Genomic DNA, 6,589 nt, shown 5'->3' with positions numbered 1-6,589 from the left:
AGTTTCTCATTCCAGGTATTTTTTATAACGTCTGACCATTTTTCTGTCGAAAAAAAAACCGAATGAAACTTTGCACAAAGTAGCCCCTAAGTGCATTTTTTTTTCATTTTCCGTTTATTTGTTATTAATTTTCAAATTTTTTTAAAGCTAACATGATATAATTGTTTATTAATATATAAATAAAAAATTTTGCTCTTACGACAATTGTTTTATCAACGTCTTTGCATTTCACAGCTAAGGTTTCCACGCACACTTTTGGACATCCAACGTCCTCGGAAAGTTGTTGACATTGGATGAACGAAACACACTCTGAGATTGTTTTAAAATTCGAAAAAATTTGTGTAGTAATAGAAGAGACTTCTATCTTCAAATTCCACACATTTTTAACGTGAAATTAACATAATACTGAATAGCAGCGCTTGAAAAATGCCAAATTCGAATTTGCACAAAGTAGCCCCCGCTGCACAAAGTAGCCCGAATGACGGTACGTGAATTGTATAAATCTCGAGACATTATATTAGTTTTCGGTTTTCTAATTTTGGGTCAAAATTTCGATTGGAGATGCTAATGCTTTTCTGTAACAAATCAGTAGCTTGTATCAAACAAAAATTGGAAGGAAATACATTTATAAGGAAGAAGGCTTTAACTAGATTACATTAGTTAATAAGAAAATCATTATAGTTTTAAATAAATTCAGTTAGTATCAAATACACGTAAATACTTCATATATCAGCATAAATACTTCGAAAGCTTAAGTAATACTAATAAAAGTAATAAAGAAAGCTTAAGTTAAGTAATTTTCATTTATCCAACTAATTAAAATCTTATTAAAAGCCAGCACTAATAATGCCACACTGAAATAAAACGATGATACTTTAGAACTACGTTAATAACATTTAAGATGTGTATTGTTTTGTAAATATATTACGAAGTTTAGTTTAATTATCCTGTCCATGCCTGAAATAAAATAACAAAATATAAATATTTATCTTATTAAAACATACTTTGGTTGAATAAAATTACTTTCTAGAAACTTCGAATGCTATGGAAAGTATTTACTAATTGACGCAGCTGAATTATTCTGGATGGCATACAAGCCAGGCGCGTAACGCAGTTTGTGACGTTAATAAAAGTTGTCGGCTTATAGGAGTACCGTAATATCTCGTAATTAAATTTTCAAGAGATGTCAAACTGTACATTGAGATACAAGGACATGAAAATTGTTTCTTGGAACCAGAATATTTTGACAAGAATTGCTTAACGCTTCTTTTATTACCGAACTGTGGCAATGTTATGCTTTCTCAATCAGTTTTACAACTCTGTGTTTGAATAATTAAATTAGCTTTTAACAGAAATATTGCTTTCGTGAGAGTCGTAATTAATGTAATTCAGTGAAGATTAACAAATAACGGTAAGTCTTGTTGTTTTATTGGGAGAATATTAACATTCTCAATATTTAGATAAATATTTATTCGTGAGAAATTATATATATATATCTTAATTTTTTTAATTACCGCCAATGCAATTAAAAAGGCACCTTACGTTAATAAGAACTGATGATGAAAAAGCTCTAAACTAAACGCTTCTTCGTGGGCAAAAATTACACGTGCCGGTAAAATCAGCAGGAAAAACATACCATTCTCAGCACTTTTGCTACATTGTCAGAAGTAAAGAATGTTTTCCAAAAAGAATGGCCCCAATTAGAGATTTATTTTGTATTGCATTTTAGCGAAACTCTATCCTCTAGAAAAAGCCCTATCAGGCAACACTGTAGATAATGACTTAGTGGAAAACCTTTAAAACAAATCGAAATTTTTAATAACTTTTATAGGAACTTAACAGTAAGTTATAAAAGTCTTTTTTTATTATTTTAAATATATGCATGCTAAAATCCTTTTAAATGAATTCTTCAATGAAACTCTCTTTCGTAATTTTGCTTAAGTTTCGTACATTTTAATTTATTTATTTCAATGCTTCGTTTAATTTTTCAGAAAAATAAAGTAGATATGATAGGAATATCAATGTTCTGGTCTGGACATTTATGGATACCCATGAGACCAATATGACCACATTTTTGGGGTTTAAGTGTTTCTTTAGTCTCATAATAGTTAATGAGTCATAAAGAGTATTTTTTTATTATTTACAAAACACGTTAATTTGTCTTTAGATTGCCGAGCACTGTATTATTTGTTTTGCATAGTAAAATACGTACGTGAAATGCATACATAGTAATGCGTACATACATAGAAAAATACATACCTCTTTTTTATATATTAATTCCAATGTCTCATCACTTCATTGGTATTCTGATTGTGGAGTGTAAGGATAAAATTAAAATATCATACAGGATCTGGAATGTTTTGCAGTAACAAATTATTAACTTACCTCATATACACATTCGAAACAACAACGTTCCTGTGATGAAATTTTCTGACTGTAAATAGGATACCTTTAAAACTTCTTTAATCTTAAGCTTATGCAAAAACGATTGCAATGCATTTGAATTTAATGATAATTTCCTTATTGCTTACAAAAGCATCTTAATTTGTTATTAAATTGCCCAGAATTTTATGTTAATATTTATTGTAAAATACATACCGTCATTCGGGGCTACTTTGTGCAGGATTTCGCAGTTTTTGAACTTTGACATGTAAAAAAACTATGTTAATTCAAACTTTAGTAAAATTTATCGNAATGAAAAAAATATTTACTTGGTATAAATAGATATGTAATACCACTTTCTAGAGCTAAAAGTCTTTCATATATGAACTACTTTTGTGCCTCGACATAAATGGGTAAAATAGACTACAAAAAGTCAATTACTGCTTGGATACCGCATGTGTATGAAAATACAAAAAGTGGCAGAACAATTTAGCCATTTGCATTGTCTTTAATAGATCAATTTTAGCTACCACTATGACTTACATTTTAAATTATTCATATTTAAACCAAAAACATACTTTGTATACACCTTCAAAAGTAAATTAGAAATAATGTGCTAAAAAATGCTACTAATTTTTATCTTATTTTAATAAAATTAATATTAGATACCACTTTTTTGGCTTTTAGCCCCCCGTGGCAACCCTGTTAATGGGCAAGTGTGAGATCTGCAAACTTTTAACGCTTTTTGGCAAAAGTTCTAGCAGTATCCAAGTTTATGTTTAATGTATGATTCGATGTTTTGTGAATTTGATTTAACACGTTCACGCCGAGAAAAGTGAAAATACTGGTAGAAGAACTATTTCAATATTAGATAATATTCGGGAGGAGTTAATCTATTCTCAACAATAACAATTCACTGTAAGGAAATTTATCACGGCGTAGAAGCAATTCATTATAAAAATTGCATCCGTTAAAAACAATTAGTAGTTATGGATTTTTATTATTCCCGGAAAAAAACTAAAAAATAAAATTTTTTGTTACCAGTTTTTACTCCGGTGCTCTGCCAAGATGAAACAATCTAGCGTGACCCACCGGTGGGTCACCCCGGCGTGAACATGTTAAAGTTACTTTCCATACTACTACATGTACCACACTACCACATTTCAAATGTTCATTAGGAATGTCACTTTGTTTCAGGTCTCTTGAGCTGAGGCTTTTGGAATGTTTTATTTTATCGGTTGTTGAACAGCCGACCCAATTTTGGGTTTACGACTACTAATGTTAAACTCCGCAGCCTTGTAATTTCGAACCCAATCCAGAAGACAAGGAAACTCCTGGAGAAATTTGCCTTCGTGGAAGACTTTTTTATAGAACTAACCCACATTTGCGTTACATGGAGAGGAAGACCACGTGAACCTCCCACGGTTAGCCTGATGGCGAAGGGATTCTAACCCATTATCCGTCTACCACTGAGGATATTTCACGTCAGCACTGTGGTCGGTGCAAGCCGGATGCGGTTTCGTATCGACCAGCCATCGCTGGAGTCGAACCCGGTTCACCTCATTGGAAGGAGAATGCTCTATCCCCTGAACCATTGCGGCTCTTTTAGAATGCTTGTAAAATTACCGAACTCTGAAAGATTTAGTTTTTATTGCCTATCACTTTATAAAATATTTTGCAAAGAGCGCAGCAATTGGCAGCCCTGCCAATTACGGCGCTCGTACACACACACGGCATCTAATGGATGTCGGCTAATTACGGTACTCGAACGCACACGGCATCGTGTGGATGCCGGCTTATTCATCACCCTCTACATCAGGAAGCCTCCACACGGTCTTTTATAAGTAGTCCGCGCAGACTGTTTAAAAAGTGAACCAGTTGCGCGCATGAACCCAAAATCTTTTATAAAAGTAATTGAGAGAAATTAATCTTATATATTTGAGAATTGAATATGTAGTGGTTGACAAGTGAATAAGGCAAACCAATAATATTCATAAATAAAATAAATTTTCAGTCATATATTTGCTACCACTTTCTTATTTTAACTATATTCTGTATTAAATGACTCGTTCGGTAAATGTGTATCCTTCACAGTGGTCTGATCGGACTACCTATAAAAAACCGTGTGGAGGCTTATAACGGTGCTCATGCACACATAACATCTAGTGAATGTCGGCTAATTACGGCGTTCGTACACAATCGGCTAATCTTTATTCTTATGGGATGAACTTCTAAACATGGGTTTTACTTAATCTAATAAGGAAAAGTGTGAAGAAAAAAATTATAGAAATATTAATTTTGTTGTTATATATCTTTCAGTTTTGCGCATGATTTTGAGCATTTTTTTTCGCTCCATACGATGAACGAATATTCAGCTAGTTTTTATAATTTTATGAATGATTTTATACAAATAAAACTTTCACGCAAAAAATCATCAAATACAAACGTGATTTTAAATATATTAATTTCATCTTCCGCCACCCTACTTCTAAATACTAAATAAACTAATTATTCTAAACTCAGAATTATTAATTTTTACTACAGCCTTCATTAAATTTCCAAACATTATAAATATATTCCTATTTAATTTTGAACTAAGAACAACACTAAGCAATTTTTTCGATTGCTCCCTGTCTCGAATGCATTGCTGAATCAGAAAGAATTATATAATCATTCTAAAATTAGAATTAATAACATAATCATTCTAAAGTTAGAATTAATAACTATTTATTTTTACTACAAAGTTTTAATGAAATTTTCAAACGATTTAAATATTTTTTTTATTTCATTTTTCTACTTAATCAATCAAAGTAAAACACCAAATGATTTTTTTTCTATTTTTCTTTGTCTCAAATGCATTACTAAGTCAAAATTAATAAAATAATCATTCTAAACTCAAAAGTAATAATTAATAATTTTTACTACGCAGTCTTAATGAAATTTCTATACGATTTAGCTATTTTTCTATCTAATTTCCTGCTTCCATTTATTCAATCTTAGTAACAACAGCAAACGATTCTCTCTTTTGCTCCCTGGTATAAATGCATTCCAACTCAGAATTAATAATCATTCTGAACTCAGAATTTATTAATTTTTACTACACCGACTTAATGAAATTTCCAAACGATTTAAATATTTTTCTATCTAACCTCATTCCTCTGTTTTTACAATCTTAGTAACACCATCAAACGATTTTTTTTTCTATTGTTCCCTACCTCCTTGTCTCAAATGCATTACGTTCCCTCAATAATTACAACGTGAAAGAAAAAGAGGGGTTCTCCAAGGGTGCAGAGGAGGACCCGGGATGCCAGGCCCAGACTGTCAAGGAAAAGGAATCGATCCGACCGCCTCCATCGATTCTTCAATCTTTTCTCGAATTTTTGATTCTTCGACCAGAAGGCTGTTGAATGTGGTTTATTAATAGCATTTTTCGACAGGTCAAAACCACCCCCCACTAGAATCTTCATTCTATATAAATTTTTGGAGTAGAATTTCTTCAAATAGATCAGCGGAGTCTTGAAAATATTTGAGATGGGAAAGAATCAAAAGAAAGTTTTAGTTATGTTGAACATATTTTTGATTTCTTTTTAAATATTGAGTCATTGAGTAATGCGCTTAAATTTACCATTTCTCTTTTACTATTTACACTTTTACTAGAAAGATATTAAATTAAGAATTTCATACGTAACTCTGCTTATATATATATATATATAGAGAGAGAGAGAGAGAGGCACGAAGAAATGTTGACATGTACTGATTTCTTCGAATGAACAAAATTAAAAAATTTTATCACACAAGTTAAAATTATAAGTAGATTTTTTACTTTCTTTAAAAATAAACAGTAACATTAAACTTTTAATTTTCCCAGAATATGCAAGGCGTAAATGTAGAATTAATTATTTAACTAGGAGGCTTCGCCCCCTGCTCGCTGGCGCTCGCCAACCCCCGGAACTGCTTTCGCAGTTCATTTCGGATTGCTTCGCAATCCGATGCTCGCTTTGCTCGCTCATTGGATACGTTCTTAACGTCTAGCTTTTGTATACTTTTTTGAACACTGAAGTTCCGAAAACGTTTCACTGTAGAAAATTCTAAACCTGTGTATTTCAATATTAATTTGAAATTGCAAACAGTTCACATATTTTTCTTAATCACACTATTCTAAATTTCAGTTGTTGAGAAAAGTAACTGATATAAGTTTTGTTTTAAA

The 6,589-nt window shown here is 31.5% G+C and overlaps 1 long non-coding RNA gene across 1 annotated transcript in view; it reads left to right on the top strand.

Annotated features, from left to right (window-relative positions):
- Window positions 1–1,010: 1,010 nt before the first annotated feature.
- LOC139426361 (uncharacterized) overlaps window positions 1,011–6,589 on the top strand; it is a 38,964-nt gene continuing 33,385 nt past the window's right edge. Inside the window, exon 1 of the long non-coding RNA XR_011637616.1 lies at window positions 1,011–1,411. This is a non-coding gene — a long non-coding RNA (uncharacterized lncRNA). The remainder of the gene's footprint in view (window positions 1,412–6,589) is intronic.

This window comes from Parasteatoda tepidariorum, chromosome 9 (genome assembly GCF_043381705.1).
Source record: "Parasteatoda tepidariorum isolate YZ-2023 chromosome 9, CAS_Ptep_4.0, whole genome shotgun sequence".
In the NCBI taxonomy this organism is placed as follows: domain Eukaryota; kingdom Metazoa; phylum Arthropoda; class Arachnida; order Araneae; family Theridiidae; genus Parasteatoda; species Parasteatoda tepidariorum.
The sequence above is the reverse complement of the archived record's forward strand: the minus strand, read 5'-3'. Positions and strand labels throughout refer to the sequence as shown.